At 34.0% G+C, this 24763-nt stretch overlaps 1 protein-coding gene across 4 annotated transcripts in view; it reads right to left on the bottom strand.

Moving 5' to 3' along the window:
- Window positions 1–24763, bottom strand: part of pdm3 (pou domain motif 3) — a 1106201-nt gene that overhangs the window by 905734 nt on the left and 175704 nt on the right. For 3 of the 4 annotated variants that reach the window (XM_069842806.1, XM_069842809.1, XM_069842808.1), the window contains exon 1: window positions 653–1713. The exons of the other annotated variant lie outside the window; for it this stretch is intronic. The gene's annotated coding sequence lies outside the window, so the exon portion shown is untranslated. Of the gene's footprint in view, window positions 1–652; window positions 1714–24763 lie in introns of those variants that run through there. 4 annotated transcript variants of the gene reach the window in all.

Below are 24763 nucleotides of genomic sequence, written 5' to 3'. Positions count from 1 at the left end.
CCGAAAGGTACTTGTGCAGGTATGAACCTGTCACACTCGTGGGTCTTAGTTCGAACTTAGTGTTAAGATACAAATTAGATTTACTTTAAATGTTATTTTAAGTGACCATGCTTCATTTAATTTAGGATGCTCCTTGTTATTATTATTATTATTATTATTATTATTATTAATTATTGTTTTTTATTAGTTGTGTTTATTATTTTCATTATTGAGTGTAATTAGTTACCACTGCCACCGGGTATACACCCATTTGCAGTGTGAATAAATACATACATACATTAACATGAAATTTACTTTCTGTAACTGACCACTAAAGATATTTGAAACGAGAAGGAAGGATTTCGACTCGATCTTGTCAAAACACTGATTACCTAATATTAAGTTAATTTACGTGGAGCTACAGAAGTCAAGCGCAAAATATATTTTACAATTACTGCGTGACGCACAAACTAGGTATTCTAAATAGCCATAGCTTGTGATTCCACGTTACATTTTTTACCAGAAATAATGTTTATCCAGAACAGACAGCACCTCGCTAACGTCCGGATGTTAAACGACGATTGTGCAGCCTCTAAATAAAACGAATTAAGTGATATTAAGCAAGGAGGGTAATTAAAATGGGGATGAGTACATTTGAATTTCCCACACTCACCCGACGTGGTGGCAACCAGGTTCCGTCCCCGCGGAGCAAGATTTATCTTCTCCGTCTTCGGCCCTCTCTGTCTTGCCGAGTGTGTGCAGCTCTCCTCCCCTCGCTCTCTCCCACGTAGAAAAGTTAATTAGATGAACTAAATACGAGGGAAAAAAAAAACTATCCAGTCGCAGAGACAATAAAACTTTTCCAATATCGAGCAACACACCAAGCACGCCTGCTTGCTTGTTTTATGTGAATTAACACATAACCTTAGAAGTTCAGAAGTCTCTGTGTGAATGTTTCAGAACAGTTACTTCACCGTTTCATGAAGAAGGGTTTCTTCGTCTTCAGTTCAGAATACACACTGTTTTTATAGTTAATACTAACAACGCTCCAAACTTCAGTCTGAGCTTGAAGATATAATATCACGCGGCACTGTTCACAAAGTATTTTATGTCTATACAAACTCCCTACATAAACTTGGCAACAGTTCAAGTTTTCCCATATTTTAGGGACAATACACAGTTTTTATCTTTTTAAGTCACACGTATAAATTATCTTATTAACTTAAAACTGAATATCTAACATTGATACTGTTCAGAGTTTGAAACTTCAACCTACAATTGCTTCTACAAGTGAACACAACATAATAAACAACGTGTTCCGTGTTCAAGAAAACCTTACACCTGATTATAACTCATGTTGTCACGTGAAATGTCACACGTTTTGAGACAGAACTCGACACTTACTGCCATTAGAGTTACAAAGTTCACGTGCACAGAGTCTAGCTTAAAAACCAAGTCAGTAAGTCCCCTGAAGCTGTCACTGTCTGCAGGAAGTGTTGCACAACCGGGAGAAGTGAGAGTCTGCCGTCTTGAAGATCACGACGAGTTCCTTCCCTTACTATCTCATTTCGAGACTGATATCCACGATCCTGAAGTGCCGTACACTAGCGTCAACGCTCTGCTCGTGGGGTGAAGCAGATGTAAACACTAACGCACGCGGCAGCACGTCCCCTGCCGAGCGCTACCTCAACCACACTGAGCAGCAAGTCCTGCCCCACGCGTTTCTCCTGTAATACAAACTGCAGGAGGAGGACTCATCGTGTCTCACCAGAGCCATCTACGAGATCAACGTTGAACTGTTTATTCCCCTCCTTCTCCCCCGCCCCGTGCCGGCATTCTCCTCCTCCCTTTCTCGCCCCCCTTCGCTTGCTCCATCTATCTCATCCCATTTTCCCAACACAGCAGCATTTCGCCTTTATTACTTTGATGAATCCCTTACACTACCCCTTCCCCACTACGCCCCGTACCCCTTTTCTACCCCCTTTCCTCTTGACAACTTTCGCCTCCCGCCCCTCTTTCAGAGCCCACCCTCACTAACACATAAAGCGTCACGTTTGCGCATGACCAGGAATTATAATTAGATTCGTAATGTCCAGTTATTATTCTTTATTCTAGTAACATTTCTGAAAACATTAGCGTGCCACTGGCAATGTTTTTCAGCTTTCCAAGTTCGTTAACTCAAATATTTCACTTTTGGTCAATGAATTGAAACAGAAATAAAAGTACTACAGTGTATGCCGGGTTTCAGATCCTTGAAGTACTCGGTTCGAGCGTAAAGATATCTAGAATGAAAATTCCGGAAAGAACGTGGACGACCACGCGTTTAACACCTGTGCGACTGCAGAAGTGAGTTACAGGGAAAGTGGTCGACACACAAATTACACACGAAGTAATAATGTACTAATGCAATACGCACTATATTTAAATTTTGCAAATAGTTGAGCAAATGTCAGAATAAATGCCGTGGAAATAATTTGACCTAATCATTGCTAACCGACCCCAAGTTACTGATGGAGGCTAATTATTTTAATCAAGTGTCTGAAGATAGAAGATCGACAGCGCATCCTTTGCTACTGCAATTACAAGGTATTCCCTTCCATAACTGGATAATACAGGCGTACAATTTTAAAACGAAGTTGTTGCAAGAATTTCTTCCCGATTATGTCTGCAGCTTCATTATGTCAGGTAAGAAATTTAGTTTTCTTTCAGCGCCCTTTTATATAAAGGCGAAAGGCATATGTACTCCCTTTACACACCATGAAGTCGCTTAGGGGGCGTGGAGGTAGAGCTTTTAGCTTCCATGACCGCGGCACTGGAATGCAGTGAGTGGTCGATACCCTCTTGTTATGTTTATATGTCTGAGGTGTAATGATTGAACTTCCACACTTTTGATATTACAAGGGCCAGAGCAATGCTTTGTGATGTTTTATTTTTAAAACAGGTGTGAATTTTCATTTTAACAAATGCTATAATATGCTTTCAAAGCACGTACTTTCTTTTGTACATTGCACAATACTTAGTGTGGTGGAATATTTTCAGGACTAATTGAATCGGTTTTAGACACCCCTTAAGTCACGAAATGCTAAGTTTTGGGGAACACAAAAAACTGTTTAGAAGAAATGCATGAGTTAGGAATAGAAATGTTTGAAATGAGAAATGTCGGTAAAACATATCGAATATTTCTGTATGCAAAAGAATATTTTTAAATAGAATATGATTCCATATTCATTTCGGAACATAAAGTGTGTATATATGCTTTCAAAAACACAAAAAAACTGTTTAGAAGAAATGCATGAGTTAGGAATTGAAATGTTTGAAATGAGAAGTTCGGTAAAAACATATCGAATATTTCTGTATGCAAAAGAATATTTTTAAATAGAATATGACTCCATATTCATTTCGGAATATAAACTGTGTAAATATGCTTTCAAAAACACAAAAAACTGTTTAGAAGAAATGCATGAGTTAGGAATTGAAATGTTTGAAATGAGAAATGTCGGTAAAAATATAACGAATATTTATGTATGCAAAAGAATATTTTTTTTTAAATAAAATATGACTCAATATTCATTTCGGAACATAAAGTGTGTATATATGCTTTCAAAAACACACAAAACTGTTTAGAAGAAATGCATGAGTTAGGAAATGAAATGTTTGAAATGAGAAATGTCGGCAAAAACGTAACGAATATTTCTGTATGCAAAAGAATATTTTTAAATAGAATATGACTCAATATTCATTTCGGAACATAAAGTGTGTATATATGCTTTCAAAAACACAAAAAAACTGTTTAGAAGAAATGCATGAGTTAGGAATTGAAATGTTTGAAATGAGAAATGTCGGTAAAAACGTAACGAATATTTCTTTATGCAAAACAATATTCTTTAAATAGAATATGACTCAATTTTCATTTCGGACTATAAAGTGTGTATATACGCTTTCAAAAACACAAAAAAACTGTTTAGAAGAAATGCATGAGTTAGGAATTGAAATTTTTGAAATCACAAATGTTGGTAAAAACGTAACGAATATTTCTGTATGCAAAAGAAGATTTTTTTTTAAATAGAATATGACTCAATATTCACTTCGGAACATAAAGTGTGTATATATGCTTTCAAAAACACAAAAACCTGATTAGAAGAAATGCATGAGTTAGGAATTGAAATGTTTGAAATGAGAAATGTTGGTAAAAACATAACGAATATTTCTTTATGCAAAAGAATATTGTTTAAATAGAATATGACTCAATATTAATTTCGGAACATAAAGTGTGTATATATGCTTTCAAAAACACAAAAAACTGTTTAGAAGAAATGCATGAGTTAGGAATTGAAATGTTTGAAATCACAAATATTGGTAAAAACGTAACGAATATTTCTGTATGCAAAAGAATATTTTTTTAATAGAATATGACTCAATATTCATTTCGGAATATAAAGTGTGTGTTAATTAACTAGGTTACCTTGTTGACTAGTTTCAGCCTGTGGGCTTCATCAGAACTAAATATGTGAATATTTATGTTTGAAAATGTTTTACATATTTTTTATTTATTTTATTTATGTAACCTGGTAGAGAGAAGGCCATCAGGCCTTCTCTCTCCCTCTACTAGGGGATTACAACTACAATATTAAGAATACAATTATAATTACAATTAATATTAAATTTACAGATACAATAAAAATCAAAGTACTAAAAGATTAACTGATTAATAAAAGCTAGACAGTTTATTGTAAAAGTTAAGAAGAGAGAAGCATTTCTTTTATTAATTAAGTACAAATTAAACCTACTCTACGCAGTATGAAAATGCTTAATAAGCTTGCTTTTGAACGCTACTAAATTCCGACAGTCTCTGATGTCACTGGGTAGGGTATTCCACAAGCGCGAGAGCGAGATTGTGTATGATGATGAATACGATGATGTCTTATGTGTTGGTATGGCTAGTATGCGGCTATTTTGCGTGCGTGTGAAGAGATTATGATATGATGACAGGTAACTGAAACGGGAGGCAAGGTAGGTAGGTGTAGAAGTGTGAAGGACTTGGAAAAGGAGAACAAGAGAATGAAAATTTCTACGTTCGTTAAGCCGTAGCCAGTTCAGAGTTTGGAAGGATGGGGTGATGTGGTCAGCGCGACGGACATCGCAGACGAAGCGAACACAAGAATTATGAACACGTTGTAATCTTTGCGACTGGTTGACATTGAGGTCAGTCAGTAGAGAATCACAATAATCGAAGTGGGGCATTACTAGTGTTTCCACTAGCATTTTCTTTGGGGTTTTGCATATGGGGTTTCTCAAAATCTGGCAAAGATTTAACAAAACATTCTCTTAATTTCATGACATAATTGAAAATTTGGATAAAAATAATACGAATTTGATTCTCAAAACGAGTATTTAGAAACTGACTTGAATAATTTTTGTTTCATGTGAACAAATTTTACTCTCAACCTTTATGAAATATCACTAAAGACATAAATAATAAAGTTCTACATGAAATAATCTAATACAATAATATATTACACAAGACAACAACATTATTCTAACAAATAAAAAATTCAGACACAAAATAATTAATTTACCAAACACAACAGCTTAGGCTATAGTTCTGTATATTCTGTGTCAGCCTTATCACTGACTTATTGTCCTTCTCCACGAAACTTAATTTTCAAGCCCACATGTTACAACAGAAATACCGTTTGACTTGTGGCATTTTATACAAAATGGTAATAATAATAATAATAATAATAATAATAATAATAATAATTTATTTTAGCTGGCAGAGTTAAGGCCGTAAGGCCTTCTCTTCCACTCAACCAGCAAAAAGTGTATATACATATGCATGAACTTACAAAGAATCCAACAATTTGATTTAGATGAGAGTTACATGTATACAAAAGTTATTTACAAATTAAGCAACAAAATACTATGAACTATTAATTAAACACTGAAATAAACTGTGTAGCGGAATAAACTAAAATACATAGAATGTTAATATATTTCAAATAATATTAGATAATAGAAAGAGATTATTACGAGACAATTAAAATACAGCACAATCAGGATGATGTCTAAAGAAAAAAGTAACAATGTAGTCAGTGATAGTTTAAATCAGTATGATTGGAGTGAAATGCTAATAAGGTTATCTTTTAAGCTGTTCTTAAAGGTGTTTATTGTCTTGCAGCCCCTAATACTTTGTGACAAGGAATTCCATTGACGCGAGGTGGATATTGTAAAAGATGATGAATAACAAGATGTTCTATGAAGAGGTATACTTAGCGTGCCACAGATAAGTGATCTGGTATTTACGTCGTGGTTAGAGTATAGATAAGAGAAACGAGACGAAAGGTAATTTGGTGTTGAAGTGTGCAGAATTCGAAAGAGTAAAGACAAAGAGTGTAAAGTTCTACGTTCTTTAAGTCGGAGCCACGAGAGACTTGCGAAGGACGGTGATATGTGATCATACCGTCGGATGTTGCACACGTACCTGACGCACATATTCTGAGCTCGCTGTAACTTGACTGACAATTCAGAACTTAGGTCACTTAACAAAACGTCACAATAATCGAAGTGCGGCGTTACTAGGGTTTGCACTAGGGTAAGTTTTAGTTGCTGGGGCAAGAAGTTTCTCAAGCGACTCAAACAGTGAATGGAGGAACAGATTTTTTTTTATCGTTTCTTTAACTTGAAAATTCCAACTTAGGTTATTATCAAAAAAGAAGCCAAGATTTTTTACGACAGATGAATAAGGGATTAGCGTGTTGTTAAGGGTAACAACTGAAAGATTACTGTTATTAAGGGAGTTAACTAAACGCTTATGTCCAATAATTATGGCTTGAGTCTTACTTGGATTAAGTGCGAGTCCGAAATTGGCCGCCCAAGTGGAGACAGTGGCTAGGTCACAATTTAACTTGTCAATCGATTCATTGATCGTATTGGGTCTGGAATGTATGTAAAGTTGTAGGTCGTCGGCATAGAGGTGATATCGGCAATACTGTAAGTTCTTTGATACGTCATTAATGTAGATAGAGAAAAGTAGTGGTCCTAATACGGAGCCCTGCGGCACTCCCGCCTTTGTGCATATATGTCCCTATAGAACAGGAATTAGCATTAAACTCGGTTTTGTTAAAATTTTCTGAGAAAAAGAAACAGATTCAATTTTGTGCGAAGTCGTTACTGATAGGTGGCTACTTTTTCGTAGAAGCCCATCCTTCTGTTCTCGCAATCTCTTCGTTTTTATCCCTGGTTTGCTTCCCGTTCGCGAAGAGAAATGCTTTGGAAGTGACGTTAACTCACTGCCTCACTTACATTACTAACCGTATTGTTATTTATACAGATTTTCAGAAAGCATTTGATAAGGTTGACCATGACATTCTTTTCTTAAAATTGAAACAATCTGGATTTTCTTTCTCATTGCTATTGTTAATTAAATCTTACTTGAAAGGAAGAGTACAAGTGTGAACTTTCATGGACATACTTCTAAGCCTTTTACGGTAAATCCTGGTGTGCCTCAAGGTTCCAATGTTGGTCCATCATTGTTTTTATTGTTTGTTAACGATATTGTGAATTGTGTACAACATTCTAAAATTTTATTATTTGCGGATGATATTAAATTGTATAAAGAAATCAAAACTATCAGATTGTAATCTACTTCAAACAGATATTACTAACTTACATATTTCGAGTATTAATAATAAATTGTTATTTAATATAAATAAGTGTATACATATGACCTTTTCTAGATTGAAAAATACAATTAAATTTTCATATAAAATAGAGGCAAAAGTTTTACCAGCAAAAAATGAACATAAAGATTTAGATATATTATTTAGGAGTAATTTTACATTTCATAGTCATATTAATAATATTATAAATTTGTCCTATAAAAGTTTAGATTTTGTTATGAGAAATTCTTGTAAATTTAAAGTCAAAACTATCATAATTTTGTATAATTCTATTGTTCGATCTAAATTAGAGTATGCTGCTGTTATCTGGAACCCAGGTACTAACAAATATATTCTGTTACTAGAAAAAATTCAAAATAAATTTCTAGAATGGTTATATTGCAGACGTTATAATGATTATCCTACTTATGAGAGTTATGCTACAATGCTTCAACTTTTCCATTTTACTAGTTTGCAAATTAGACGAAAATGTTAATCTTTGAACTTTCTTTATAAAATTATTAACAATAAGTTGGACTGTGTTGGTTTATTTTCTTATATAACATTATATGCCCCTAAGCTTAAAACGAAATTTCGAAATTTATTTTACATACCAAGGACGAATACTGAATCCCACAAAAATTCCCCAGTTTTCCAAATGTTGCAGTTATACAATAAATTACATCCTCATCCTAATGTTGATATTTTCATTATGAATTTCTCTAAATACAGAATTATTTGTTATCATATTTTACAGAATATTGTTGTTAGTTAATCTGAAGCTACTTTCACACCTTATTTCACTTTCTTTTTTCTTTCTTTTTTTTCTATTATGTTTCAGTTTTTAATAAGTGTATATTTCCTTTTCCTTCTTTATGTTTTATCAATTAATTTGTTGGCCGTGAACATTGTAATTGGGCTTTGCCTGTTATGTTCATCAACAAATGAATAAATAAATAAGCTACGTTTGTAAATATGGCAAATCCTAAGGCACTTCTGGCGTTATTGTATAACAGCTACTTCGATATTATGTATTTAATTCCTTAACGATTTTCTTCATGTCGAATTGTTGAATAGAATACCTATAATATTACACACGCGAAGCTCTTGTACTAAACTAAACACCTACTTCAAGTCTATGTGGTGTTATTGTTTAGTCAACTGTCTGAAGACAGGTTTGAATCTCGTGACACCAATAAGCAGCCATCCCAGTTGTCACGGATGTTACATTTTTACTATTTTCAAACTCTACATATTGAAAATGAAATTACTTTTGTCAACTTTTATTATTAGAATCAATTTAGAAAATCAGCATCATTTCACAGAAAAAAGTTGTTGAATAAAATTTATGATTAATTCATAAAATAAAGAAAAGGTTCCATCACGTCACACCTTATTAATAAAAAGTGTAAAACTCAGGTCTCTGCCTCAAGCAAAAAGAGATTCATTCTCATAGTGTCCATGTGAAAGCTATGCAAATCTCATGGCTTCCAATTAGTTAACAAAAACATAATCCATAAATATTTTATAGCTTTTTCTTCCATGTCATATTTCGTCACGGATGTTACAGCTGAGTTAATGTCCTTCATTTTTCCAGTTTCAAAACAAGTCAAAATATTCATTGAACTGTAAGATTAATTGTTATTAACCCAAACTACTGAAAATAAATGGCAGAAAGAATGTAGTACAGAGTAAAAAGTTCCTGGAACCTGGAGCTATGGAATTAACAGTGCAGACTGTACAAATATTTCTTGAACAACAGCTCCTTCAAGAAACATACATTAACAGCTGATCTCTGTATGAATTAAGAGCTGCAAACTTTGGAGAAATAAAATAGTACCTACTACCCAGCCAGGACCACTTAGATTCAATGCCCATAGAACTTGTACGAAATATTTTCCTTTTGAAAATAAAACATTAGAATGTTTAAATTTAGAGCCTTATCTATGTATTATACTAATAATAAATAAATATTTCTGAAAAAGATTTTTTCATTGAAATTCCCAGTTTGCCTGGAATGGCTATAAGGCTTCACTAATGAGGCAACTAAGCTGGGAGATTTGTATTGTATTGTATTTATTAACATTCCATGGTATTCATACATTGATTACAGCTAGAATATGGAACAAGTCAAAAAACTTAATACTATTATAAAGTCTTAATTTATAGTCACGGTCTAGATGAAATATATACAGACGAGATTTACAATATAGTCTACTAGTACAACACAAAGTTTTAGTATCAATTTCATGAAGCGTTATTGAATGTCATGAATTCACCTACAGAATAGAATGCGTGAGAAATTAGGGACTTCTTTAATTTGGCCCTAAATAATCTTATGTTTTGAGTTTCATTTTTTATATCGATAGGGAGGCTATTAAAAATGTTACTGCCATATAACGCACTCCTTTTTGATAGCACGATAGACTTGCCGATGGAGTATGAAAGTCATTTTTTGACGTGTATTTATGCTATGAACTGTTGAATTAGTTACAAAGTTTTCACGATTACATACGAGGAAGATTATTAATGAAAAGATATACTGACAAGCCATGGGCATTATCTGTAGTTTTTTGAAAATAGTCCTACACGATTCCCTAGATTTGGCACCTACTATTATTCTAATTACTCTTTTTTGTAATAGAAATATATTGTTACTATCTGTGGAATTTCCCCAGAATATTATTCCAAAACTCATTACCGAGTGGAAGTATGCAAAGCATTCAATACCCATAAAGCTTATACAATATTTTCCTTTTGAAAATAAAACATTAGAATATTTCAATTTAGAGTCTTATCTATATTTCTGAAAATACTTTTTCATTGAAATTCTCACTTTGTGCGGAATGGCTATAATGCTTTATTAATGAGGCAACTAAGCCGGGAGATGGTTGGGTATGGTGGCAGCTTCCTATATCTCGCAACGTTTAAAATGCTGATTCTACAGTTAGCCTACAATGTTTAATAATAACCTGCTATTATAGATTGTATGATCAAGGCGACTGAATTTGCGAAACTGAAAGCGATTTTAGATATTCAACTAGGGGATGTCTTTCACTTGGGAGATGATATCATTCGAAGTAACGGATAAATTTTACAACAAACTGCGTATTAGTGATTAGTATATGCAACGAAATACAGTTCTGCCACTATGCAACTGAGTGGCGCTTTTAGTGTTAACATTCCATTGAAATCTTTCAAATCCAAGTTAGAAAATTATCTTATGACGAGTTGCCAAACTAACTTACTATTATGACAAGTGTTGTATTGCATGTTTCCACGTATTCACATTTTTTTATGTTCTAGTGATATTTAACTTATTTTATATTTTTGTTTTCATATTTTCCGATAATGGTATATCTATAATGTGATAAGTTGAGCTATATATAATCATAATTTTCCTTACTGTGTGTACCTAAAAATATTGTATTCATTATAGTCTATGCTCTGTACTGCACTATTTTTATTATTATTATTATTATTATTATTATTATTATTATTATTATTATTATGAATAATTGTCTTATTTTTTATACTTTGTATGTCTCATTTATTTTGACCTGCTGTTTATTATGCTTTTTTCTTTCTTTCTGTATGTTATATATTATGTCTGATTTCTACTTACTTGTTGTTTACATTTTATTATTATTATCTTATTCAGTTTTGTGTGTAAAATTGTAGTGTACTTTGTAAATTTGTAGTGTTTTTTGTAACGCAGTTTTACTCCTGGTTGAGTGTTAGAGAAGGCCGTACGGCCTTAACTCTTCCAGGTTAATTAAATCATCATCATTATTATTATTATTATTATTATTATTATTATTATTATTATTATTATTATTATTCTATTATCAAATTTTTATGTTATAATGCTTATGTTCTCTTCGTAACAATTTACTAACTTTTCTCGTCAACGCGTTTTCTGAATGAATTTAAATAAATAAGAAATAATACATAGGGCCCCATACAACGTGGTAGAACGGAAAGAATAAAAAAAATTATTTATTATGCTTCAAATTATTCAGTCGGCTCCAATATTTTAAATTTTATATCTCCATGGTAAATTTCAGTAGCTTAAATTAAAATCTAGCACTTTGGATATCAGATTTAGCATTTTATAGCACTCTTAATATAATAATTTACCATTTTATAACGTTTTTTTATTGAGACTTTGGTGGTAGAAATTTAGTGTCATCAATGTGTGAACAGGCGCATTGTCTAAATTGTCCAGTTCAAATTGTCTAAAATAATAAGCACTGTAAGTAAAGACAGATATAACGTCACAGTGATATTGTGAACACTAAGAAACATGCCAAAATATATAGAGTAACCATATTAGCCTATTACTCAATCACAATCACCAGCTACCACATCACAGCTTGTTTGTGAGTGAACACTGGCCCTAAAGAGATCGCATAGGCAGCCAATATTCTACCACCAGCACCAGATGGAATAGTTGAAAACTGTACAGACAACAACAAAGAGCGTATCAGGTAGGACATCTTCCTGTGCTATTCATACTGCAAAAGCTAACATGAAGATGTGACCAAAATGTTTGAAAAAAAAATTGACATTCTGTATGTGACGGAGTGTCATAAAATGCAATCTCGTTCCTTACTTAATTACGGCTTTTAAGAACCCGGAGGTTCATTGCCGCCCTCACATAAGCCCGCCATCGGTCCCTAACTCGAGCAAGATTAATCCAGTCTCTACCATCATATCCCACCTCTCTCAAATCTATTGTAATATTATCCTCTCATCTACGTCTCGGCCTCCTCAAAGATCTTTTCCCTTCGGCCTCCCAACTAACACTCTATAATAATAATAATAATAATAATAATAATAATAATAATAATAATAATAATAATAATAATAATAATAATAATGGCTTTATTTAACCTGGCACAGTTAAGGCCGTAAGGCCTTCTCTTACACTCAACCAGGATTAAAACTTGCTTACATAGATGAACATAAAACTGGATCGGAATTAAGTAATTACATACTGATACAATTTAGGTACATAATGAGATCAAAAGAGGTAGTTACATAAAATTTACCTCATAAAATAAAAATAAACATAGTGGAATACATATTAATGTTGTTAGAATCAAATACGAATCACATAAAAACAGAAGCCGATAATTAAATAAAAAAATGTACACAGTAAAAATAAAAATAAACACATTAGTATACATATTAGTATTAGATTACAAGTAAGTAGGATTTATATAATTAAACCAGAAACCGACAATTGAATAAAATATACACGAAAAATAGATTAACCCTTTCTAACCCAAATTAAATTTACAAGCAATCCATATTAAACAAATAGCTGTATTAGGACCAATTCAGTGACCAAGTTACGGGAGTGGCAATATTTGAAACAAAACCATATTGATGAAAATGTATTGAAATAGAAGTTATCCAGCAAAATTTACCTTCATATGTAACACACAAGTATATAAATGCTATAAAGTTAATTATTGCCATATGTTATCTATAGGTAAGAAAGGGTTAATAATAAAAAACAACACATATTGGCGCTAAGTAATAAATAAACACGATTTACATGATTACACAATAAAAATAAGAAACAAAAAATAAATAAATACAGTGGAACACATTCCATTAAATATTTGCAACACGTTAGGTCTGGCAACTCATCATAAGATATTTTTCTAATTTACATTTAAAGGAAATTAAAGTTCGGCAGCCCTTGACTTCAGGCGGCAGAGAATTCCAGTGACGAGAAGTAGCAACAGTGAAAGATGAAGAATAAAGAGATGATGTGTGCAGTGGTATTTCTAGCGTGTTATCATATTGTGACCGAGTATTTAAGTTATGATACCGAGAAAGACTGTGGAATCGGACAGATAAGTAAGATAAGTATATGCATTTCTGGATTCGCCCATACGTGCTACATGCCCTGCCCATCTCAAACGTCTGGATTTAATGTTCCTAATTATGTCAGGTGAAGAATACAATGCGTGCAGTTCTGTGTTGTGTAACTTTCTCAATTCTCCTGTAACTTCATCCCTTTTGGCCTCAAATATTTTCCTAAGCACCTTATTCTTAAACATCTTAGCCTCTGTTCCTCTCTCAAAGTGAGAGTCCAAGTTTCACAACCATAAAGAACAACCGGTAATATAACTGTTTTATAAATTATTTCAGCTTTTTGACAGCAGACTGAATGGCAAAATCTTCTCAACCGAATAATAACAGGCATTTTCCATATTTAGGTCTGCGATTAATTTTCTCCCGAGTATCATTTATATTTTTTAGTGTTGCTCCCAGACATTTTAACTTTTTTACCTCTTCAAAGGATAAATTTTTCGTTCCTATTTCGCAGAAACACATACATTTCGCATTTTGTATATAATTTCGCATTTTATTGCGAATACCGTAATAGACTACCGTAGTAGATTCAACATGCTTTTAAACATAAAATTGCTTACTTTGTCAAAATTTGGCACATTTCGCATTTATCGTGATTGCGAAAATCTATCATTTCTAAACAAAGACATCACGCTCCATATTTTGGTCGGAACTTGAACTAAGGACTGTTCCTTCACACAGCGTGAATGCCGCGCCTTAAGGCTCATTCACCATGAAAATTAAACATAACGTAAGCGTTAACTTAACGTTACAGTAAAAATCAAGAAGTCATACCATCATTCACGATGGGAACATAAACATAACCGCAAACACACTTGGTAACCATGGAAACATAACAACGACGCCATTTCCTCATATTCTGTCGTATACTTCAGCGCTCCACGATTGTGTTCTGTTTGCAAATCACGTAAGCATAAGCATGAAAGTTTGGAGCTTGCAAACTTTCATGTTAACGTCTTACGGCAATGTTTATGTCAATGCTTATGTGAATCATTGTGAATGATCCCATTTAATAGCAGGGGCGCAAACTTCTGTGTTTATGTTACGGTTATGTTTAATTTTCATTGTGAATGGCCTTTACTTGTGCATCATCGTTTACCCAATGACCGTCCTGGGAGATGTAAGGCATAAGTAGATTCAGAGTCTACATGATTTATTTCCTTACGGGGCAAGAAGAAATTGATCATATTCAAAAGCAGCGTGAAGGACTCGGCAATATTTTGACGCGAACTTGCCGAGAAGACAGCCAGGCAGGGCAGCGCGTAACCATTGGGTCGGAGGATTTGGACCTACATTAGCGCTTCCTTCCACCCGCAGTCGACTACACAAATGAGATGACGCGGACGGAAAGCAAGTAGCTGCACTGGAGCATTTCAGCTCCGAGCCCACGTGATCGCTTAATACAGGAATCTTGAGTGCATGTAGAAACTATGATATTGAATTCCTAGTGTGTAAGCCTACATAAGACGGAATTTGTACTACAATGGCACAAAATATAATTTAGGCATCTTAATTGAGGGAATCAAAAGGAAATGGGTACAAGTGACCTTTCTAAAAAAAAAACGAGTTAAATGCATCCAGAGTACGCTGAAGCATCTAAAATTTTAGTGGAAAAGGAATGTATCTCTTAACCAAATCACACATACTTACTTACTTACTTACTGGCTTTTAAGGAACCCGGAGGTTCATTGCCGCCCTCACATAAGCCCGCCATTGGTCCCTATCCTGAGCAAGATTAATCTATTCTCTGTAATCATATCCCACCTCCCTCAATTCCATTTTAATATTATCTTTCCATCAACGTCACGGCCTCCCTAAAAGTCTTTTTCCCTCCGGCCTCCCAACTAACACTCTATATGCATTTTTGGATTCGCCCATACGTGCTACATGCCCTGCCCATCTCAAACGTCTGGATTTAATGTTCCTGATTATGTCAGGTGAAGAATACAATGCGTGCAGTTCTGTGTTGTGTAACTTTCTCCATTCTCCTGTAACTTCATCCCTCTTAGCCCCAAATATTTTCCTAAGCACCTTATTCTCAAACACCCTTAACCTATGTAATAGGATTATCTCACTGATCATTTTTCAATATTATTTTCATTTTTCTCCATGATTATTTTTGAAATTCCATGTATTTGTCCGTTATATATCTACTAACATTTTGAATTAACAATAACATAAATAATTAATCCACTTCAATAAATAATTCGCGTTATTTAAGTGGGGTGATCTTGTTACCCCCCTTGGTAGTCTGTGTCATGAAAATTCCAGGATATGAAATTATATTTGTTGGTTAATTTTCTGCATTTTGAGCTTGTTTTCATCCAAATTATTTTATTTTCTGTTATTCATATAATTATTCATAGACGATTGTTATTTATATTACCATGAGTATCATGACCTTTGCTTCCAATTTTTTTTTTTAATTTCTATTTCTGTATGTTATAGTTATTCTAAACGAAATTTTATTAGAAATAATTATTAGTAAAACCTTTCTCCGAGATATTCATTGTACTAAAGGTATGTTCATATATTTGAATTTCAACAAAAAATTAAAATTTAGTTTCTTATATTTATATTTTTATCTATGTTCAGAAATTTTAACGATTTTTTAAGAATTTTATTTTATTATAAACAAATGTCTTGGGTATGTTCATGGTTGTATATATTGTATTTGAATGTTTAAATTTCAACAATCGAAATTATTTACTATTTTTTTTGTAATACTGTGACTTTCATTGCTTGTAGCTGTGTTTTTCACCCTTTCAAAATTATAAAGCGTTGAAGAGTTTGCCTGGAAATGGAAGGCAGACAGGTTTAACTTCACTGATATTTTGTTCTCATAGTGCCACCAATATCATATATGAGGTTCATTAATTTTGATACACGTTTTTAACAAAATGGAAAGGAACTTTTGAATCATCCTGTATTTTTAAAAAGTAAAAACCTATTTCATATTTTTACATTTGATATAGGTCTATAGTCAATAATATATGTATTGTTAATATTCAAAGCTTTTAACAAAGATTGGTACCCACGATTTTGACGGGGGCAATTGTATTACCTCCCTTAGTAGTAGTAAGCTGCAAAAAATCTTGGTAGCAGGAGGGTCAATGTAACACGAAAATTCATTTTTCAACTGACATGAACGCTACAAGTCCTTAAACACGTTCTTGAGAGCATTGTTTAAACGGAGGTTTTCCGACCCCCCACAGTACCTCGGAGTGTTGCACGTGTGAAAGCCTCCATAACCAATACTTAGAGATAGACGGGGCTGCCGAGATAGCACTAAGAGTAGCGTCAAACTGTGTTACTTCCCCTCCTGTCAGTCTGCAACGAGGTCTTCTTCCTAGGTCCAGTTGTTCCTTGTGTACATCATATACTCTCATCTCTGCTGTTTCAATTTTCATCAGTTACTGAGCCATTAAGTCCAATACTGACCAGAAATTTAAAATTGCAATGGACATAGTTCTATAGACACTTACATTATTCGTTCTATTTTTCTTTTACACGTTATCGTTATTGAGACTACATATCGTTACACTTCATCATGAATAGTTACACTGTTGTAACAAATTAATTATTGTCTTGTTGTGCATGTTAACATTTTATCTCCAAGTACTCGTAGTTCGCTTCCTTGAAATCGCACGAAATTCGTTTGTTTCGGTTAATTGCACATTTGGTGTTTTTTTTTTTAATTTGGAAATATGTATGTATATTCTACAGATAGATAACACATAAAGCCATTCGAGTTGAATTCCAGGTTTCTACGTGTTTTGACGTGTTGTTATCCCAAAGGTTAGAGAGTAATTTCAGTTGAAATACAAGACCGCAGAAGGATAATTTGTGCCGTTAGAGTTATGCGAACGGATAGAGTGTTGTGTTTGTAAGCCAGTAATTGCAGTTGGAATCCAAGATTGAAAAAGGGGAATTTGTGCCGTTATAGTTATGCAAACGGATAGAGTGTTGTGTTTCTAAGCCAGTAATTCCAGTTGGAATCCAAGATTGAAAAAGGGGAATTTGTGCCGTTATAGTTATGCAAACGGATAGTGTTGTGTTTCTAAGCCAGTGATTCCAGTCGGAATCCAAGAGTGTAAAAGGGAAATTTGTGCCGTTATAGTTATGCAAACGGATAGTGTTGTGTTTCTAAGCTAGTAATTCCAGTTGTAATCCAAGATTGAAAAAGGGGAATTTGTGCCGTTATAGTTATGCAAACGGATAGAGTGTTGTGTTTCTAAGCCAGTGATTCCAGTCGGAATCCAAGAGTGTAAAAGGGAAATTTGTGCCGTTATAGTTATGCAAACGGATAGTGTTGTGTTTCTAAGCTAGTAATTCCAGTTGGAATCCAAGATTGAAAAAGGGGAATTTGTGCCGTTATAGTTATGCAAACGGATAGAGTGTTGTGTTTCTAAGCCAGTAATTCCAGTTGAAATCCAAGAGTGTAAAAGGGAAATTTGTGCCGTTGTAGTTATGCAAACGGATAGTGTTGTGTTTCTAAGCCAGTGATTCCAGTCGGAATCCAAGAGTGTAAAAGGGAAATTTGTGCCGTTATAGTTATGCAAACGGATAGTGTTGTGTTTCTAAGCTAGTAATTCCAGTTGGAATCCAAGAGTGTAAAAGGGAAATTTGTGCCGTTATAGTTATGCAAACGGATAGTGTTGTGTTTCTAAGCTAGTAATTCCAGTTGAAATCCAAGAGTGTAAAAGGGAAATTTGTGCCGTTGTAGTTATGCAAACGGATAGTGTTGTGTTTCTAAGCCAGTGATTCCAGTCGGAATCCAAGAGTGTAAAAGGGAAATTTGTGCCGTTGTAGTTATGCAAACGGATAGTGTTGTGTTTCTAAGCCAGTAATTCCAGTTGAAATCCAAGAGTGTAAAAGGGAAATTTGTGCCGTTATAGTTATGCAAACGGATAGTGTTGTGTTTCTAAGCTAGTAATTCCAGTTGGAATCCAAGAGTGTAAAAGGGAAATTTGTGCCGTTAGAGTTATGCGAATGGGTAGAGTGTTGTGTTTGTAAGCTAATAATTCCAGTTGGAATCCAAGAGTGTAAAAGGGAAATTTGTGCCGTTAGAGTTATGCGAACGGAAACTGTGTTGTGTTTGTAAGCCAGTAATTCCAGTTGAAATCCAAGAGTGTAAAAGGGAAATTTCTACCATTGCAGTATGCAATCGGTTAGAGTGTTGTGTTTCTAGGCCAGTAATTCCAGTTGGAATCCAATAGTGCAAAAGTAAAATGTGTGCCGTTATAGTGGTGCTAACGGTTAGAGTGGTGTGTTCCTAAATCAGAGACTGCAGTTGAAATCCAAGAGTGACGAAAGCTGTACCGTACCATTAACCGAACTGTCAGATTGAAGTGTTTCTATATCAGAGACTCCAATTGAAATCCAAAAGTGTCGAAATGAAATTTGTGCCGTAGCGCTGTCCGAACAGTTAGTAGGCTAGGATGGTGTTTGAGCAGAGATTCCGGTTGAAACCCAAGAGCGTCGAAGTGAATTTTGTGCGTACAATCAGGCTGATGTGTCTGTCAGAGATTCCGGTTGATATGCAAGCGTGTCCAAGAGGAATCTGAGTGAACAAAAACGTTGCAGTTGCGTTTCCTCCGAGTCCCTCGTTCGGTTTTCTCTTCCATTAATCCTTGCAGTCGTAAGCACGAAGTTAAATTACCGCCGTAAAGTGCCAACGAATCGAATAGCCAACGGCACTTGCAACAATTATCCGTTCTTAAGAAATGGAGGTGGACTTGACAAATGTGACGTACGCAAACTATAGGCCTACATTTCATTTTGAGTTTGGCTGTTTTGAAATTGATAGTACTATAGTCTCGTCGCTCTAATTTCCGGCAGCCAATCGCGTTGCAGGTCGGCTACATTTAAACGTGTGCGTCTTGAGACTCGCTGATGAAGATGTTATTCATTTCTTAAGGCTCGATAAATACTTAATGTAATCGCCCGCCATTTTGGCTCTTTCGTTGGAGTTCGCAGAAAGCACACGAAGACGTTATTTGCCGCTCAATTATTTGCTGAATTACAGTGCGTTTGATTTATTATCATAGGAGCTACGACATGATAATGTTTAACGGTGTGGCAAATAGATCCCTCGTATGGTAGCTCGGCAACGGAAGAACAAAAATGGCGAACGATACTACCTACCTAGACTTTATAGAGCCTTCACTTTCTAAGACGTAAGCAAAGAGGAGGAGTCACGCCGGAAATAACAGCGTCGCGACTATAATTACATTTCTGCATCTTAATATAATATTATATTATTTATTCATGTCTCTTTGTAAGAGACTATAGTAGTAGTAGTAGCAGTATTAGTAGTAGTATTTATTTATTTAACCTGGTAGAGATAAGGCCGTCAGGCCTTCTCTGCCCCTCTACCAGGAGATTCCAACTACAATATCAACAATAAAATTACAATTAGTATTAAATTTACAATTACAATTACAAATAATATTACAGTTAGTATTAAATTTACAATTACAATAAAATCAAAGTACGAAAAGATTACCTGAATAATTAAAGCTAGATAATTTATCATAGAGAAACAAAGAATATTTTATATTTACTGAATTACAAATTAAATCTAGAATAACAAAATTGTATAGTGATGAAATTACTGGATATTGAAATATTTTGTGATAGATTAAAGAAACTATTTACAAGTAATCAATTACTGACCAAGTGCCTAGTAAGTTTTCGTTTGAATTCAATTTTATTTCGACAGTCCCTGATGCTAGCAGGTAGCGAATTCCAGAGTCTTGGCAGGGCTATTGTGAAAGAAGATGAGTATGAGGAGGTGCGATGGGATGGTATTGTTAGTATTGTTTCATGACGAGAGCGTGTGTTCAGATTATGGTGGGAAGAAAGGTAAGTGAAGCGAGACGACAGGTACGAAGGAATAGAAGAGTTCAAGATTTCGAAGAGAAAGAGAAGTGAATGTAAATTTCTTTTCTTATCTAGTTTAAGCCAACCTATTGCTTCCAGGGTTGGGGTAATATGATCATATTTACGAACATTGCTTACAAAACGTACACACAAATAGTCTAATAGTCTAATTTTATATAAATTTAATTGGTTTTATAGAATTTAATTCTAACTTATTTTCTTGCATTTTTTCTGTATTAATTTTTTATAATGTTACACAGGACGTTAAATTCTATTTCGTTTTCTACATATTGAATCTTAGCAAGTGTTCCTACAATGTAATAATTTAGCTCCGATAAAGTAAAGTCTCGTTTGTATGTACTTCCTTTGTATTTTGATTTGTTATGACTGTAGTATTAGCATTACTACTATGTGGTCATTATTGTTCCTATGATGTTTGTGATAACAGAATCTACGTGGAATTCTTCTACACAATGTAGCATTATGAAGGCATTTAATGGTCTCGATGTGAGCGCGTTTGGGGACAGTAGCCTGCGTTAATGAAGTGTAAAAATATGAAATGCTATGTATGCTGAGGCTACCTTATGCTAGCATAACTCGCGATGCGATGCGGGTTGTTACATCTCCTTGCTCATTAATTTAGTAGTTCTGATGGCTGCATTAAGAGCCTCTTATACTGCAGGAGGGGGTAGTCAATTCATGGTTCAGTGATGGATGTTAAATAAAGAATTCAGCGGTGTTAGTAGAATACGATTCCCTTCTCTGATATTTTACCACAGATTTAAACTGTTTGCGTAATAATGTTTTAGCGGTGTTGGTTAAGTGTTGCTGTGTCTAAACAGCTACAAATTTTATTTTCAATGTAATTCACTTTCATATCAGAACCGAGGTAAAAAGCCGATGTTTTTGCTGCTGTTTTATTGTTTTCATAACGAACAATGTATTTACATGCATACACTATTCTATTTGTACAAAGTTACCGCAGAGTTTTGAGGTTCGAACACCAAGTCATATGAAATGTCTCGGTTCCAGATGCCACAAGAAGAGAGTCGCCGGAAGTGATCTTTGCAGTGGGTTCTAGCAGTCTGGGTTCTGTGAACATCTTCCTTTCGGAGTATGACGGTGAGCAGGAAAGGAATCTGGTATGGAAAAAATTCAGAAAATGGTAATGTGATCAGTGGGTGCCCGACTTTCTTCCAGAAGTGTTAGTATCATACACGTATTATCATCTAATGATATGTATACCGGCACTCCAAACGTTACCGGTAAAAGATTAATAAATGTCAGCATCAATTTCACAATTTATTAGTACCCAGTGGTTAGTAAGCTTTCTGAACGTTGTTCATGTCTCTAATCCATGACGTTGCGGTAGTTCCTCTTCCTCCTTCCTATCATACATTATCCCAGTGATGTCAACTGATGCCCATAGGAGCAAGCGCGCGCTTTAGAGCCCAGGAGAGCCTGAGCGCTTTACAGCGGAAAGGAAAGAGGCAGACGAAAGAGGTGGTATATGCCGCTTGGTCGATCTATATTGAGGGATGGCCAGCACTGATTCAATAGATAAAGGGAAGAGAACTTATTAAAACTCTATCCATAGTAATTTTTAGATTTGTATGAGAAGTATAAGTGCATTATAAGAATGTAAGTTTTAATTTTAATGTTCATTTTTCACAAGTTTGCTTTTTTATTCAAAAGAAATATTTTCTCAACTTTTTTTTTTACAGAAAAGTGAAATTTTCAGATATGTTTCTTTAGTAGCCTTACAAGTACTGAAACAATGTTCTCGTAAATCTAATATATCGTAAATACGTATTACTGAATATAGTATATTAAAATATTTGAAAATATTCGCATGGAAAATGTTTGTAAGGAAATGAATTAACAAAGCAAATACTGTTACTTCACAAACAAAAGACATGTGCCTATGTGTTGGTAAAACGTCAGCTCTGTAGCTTCAGCAGATTTCGAGATAATTTAATATTCTGATAACAGAAAGTTGCGCACCAATATCACCTAAAAGCATAATGCGGCAAGAGTTTTATTATGTAATATTAGTTACAGTTAAAACATATACCTAGGTAACTTTGCTTTGTACTATAATATTGTTTTGATTACTTTTATAAGGCTAAAGATACCATCAATATTAATTTCAACTTATCCTGTCATATTCAGTGTCTTTCTTTGGAATATCACTTTCTTTATGTTGAATTCACTTAGTACAGTATAGTTGTAGTTATTATGGAATTTGTGTGAATATTCCTTCTTTACTCTTTATTATATTATTAACAATTAAAACACAACTGCAATATTAGGCTAAGAAATAGGTGTTAGTACTTTTGTTTTACAGACAATATAGAAAATAACAAACAGAAAGAAGCCATATAAAAATAACGACATAAAATTTCACGTTCCGTTTGAAGTTTGTGCACCACTGTTTTCTTAATCCAACAGGCTGCTTATTCCTCCTAGCATACCTAGCGCTTGATGCCTGCGCACGACGTCAAAGTCAGAAAAATGCGCTTGCTTTGACATCACTGCATTATTCGGATCTTGCTATCGATTCGGAAGTCCGTCAGTTCTTCATCTTTCATTTCTAATATTCATTTATTTATAATTTTCTCCATTAGATCTTGCATATTCCGACTTCTTCCCTCCCAGAAGAAATTATTAACATTTTGGATTTGCTCTTTCTTTCTTAATCACCATCTCGATTTATCTTCTAGAGTTGCTACTGTACTGATGCCAACGTTTCATTCTCGACCTTGAAATTATGAATGAACCCACCTTCACGCGGCGCGCGGAGTACCTACTGGTATTTGGTGTGTTAGAACGTCAACAACACAACCTCACTGTCAGAACAACTTCAGGTAGCATAACTGTACCACGTCGCTGCTCTGTCTAAAACGTCAAGCAGTATACAAACCAACAATCTTTATTTTCACAGATATTCAGGAACGTAAACTAGCTCTTCACGTAAATGTACCTAGGTAGATTCCAAGAGGAATGCGAAAGTGATATATTGTAATAAGATGGAGCGAAAATGTGAGATTTTTGTCATGCAGTAAAATATTACTATATATATATATATATATATATATATATATATATATATATATATATATATATAATTATTTAATTAATAACTATTTCACAGTTAATATGTTTTTATTTTTTATTTTTTTTTTGCCTTCATATTTGTTAAAAAAACCCCTATAGACTTTCCAGTGGCTAGAAAATTAAAATCCCCAAGGATCAATATTAGGTCCCCTACTTTTTCTAGTGTTTATAAATGATCTTGCCCCCCTAATAAAAGATGTAGGTCACCCCATATTATTTGCAGATGACACAAGTATAGTAATTACAGCCAATAACTCCAACACATTCCAATCTTCAACAGAGGAAATTCTCTTCAAAATATGTGACTGGTCCTCAGGCAATAAATTGGTATTAAATTGTAACAAAACTAACATAATTCAACTTAAATCATGTCCAAATTCAACCTCGCAAATTTATAGATCAATAATTAACAATAGATCCCCATTAGAAACAACAAAAACCAAATTTCTTGGCTTAAAAATCGATAATGTGTTACATTGGAAAAATCATATTAAAGAAATTATCCCCAAACTAAATTCAGCTTGTTTTGCTATTAGATATATGCAAAAGATAGTAAATATCAATACCTTAAAAACAATATACTTTGCATACTTCCACTCGGTAATGAGTTTTAGAATAATATTCTGGGGAAATTCCACAAATAGTAACAGTATATTTCTATTATAAAAAATAGTAATTAGAATAATAGTAGGTGCCAAATCTAGGGAATCTTGTAGGACTATTTTCAAACAACTACAAATAATGCCCATGGCTTGTCAGTATATATTTTCATTAATAATCTTCCTCGTATGTAATCGTGAAAACTTTGTAACTAATTCAACAGTTCATAGCATAAATACACGTGAAAAAAATGACTTTCATACTCCATCGGCAAGTCTATCGTGCTATCAAAAAGGAGTGCGTTATATGGCAGTGAAAATTTTTAATAGCCTCCCTATCGATATAAAAAACGAAACTCAAAACATCAAATTATTTAGGGCCAAATTAAAGAAGTATCTAATTTCTCACGCCTTCTATTCTGTAGGTGAATTCATGACATTCAACAACACTTCATGAAATTGATACTAAAACTTTGTGTTGTACTAGTAGACTATATTGTAAATCTCGTCTGTATATATTTCATCTAGACTGTGACCATAAATTAAGACTTTATAATAGTATTAAGTTTTTTTGACTTGTTCCATATTCTAGCTGTGAAGCAATGTATGAATACCATGGAATGTTAATAAATA

The sequence above is a fragment of the Periplaneta americana genome, chromosome 13, assembly GCF_040183065.1.
Source record: "Periplaneta americana isolate PAMFEO1 chromosome 13, P.americana_PAMFEO1_priV1, whole genome shotgun sequence".
Lineage (NCBI taxonomy): Eukaryota > Metazoa > Arthropoda > Insecta > Blattodea > Blattidae > Periplaneta > Periplaneta americana.
The sequence above is the reverse complement of the archived record's forward strand: the minus strand, read 5'-3'. Positions and strand labels throughout refer to the sequence as shown.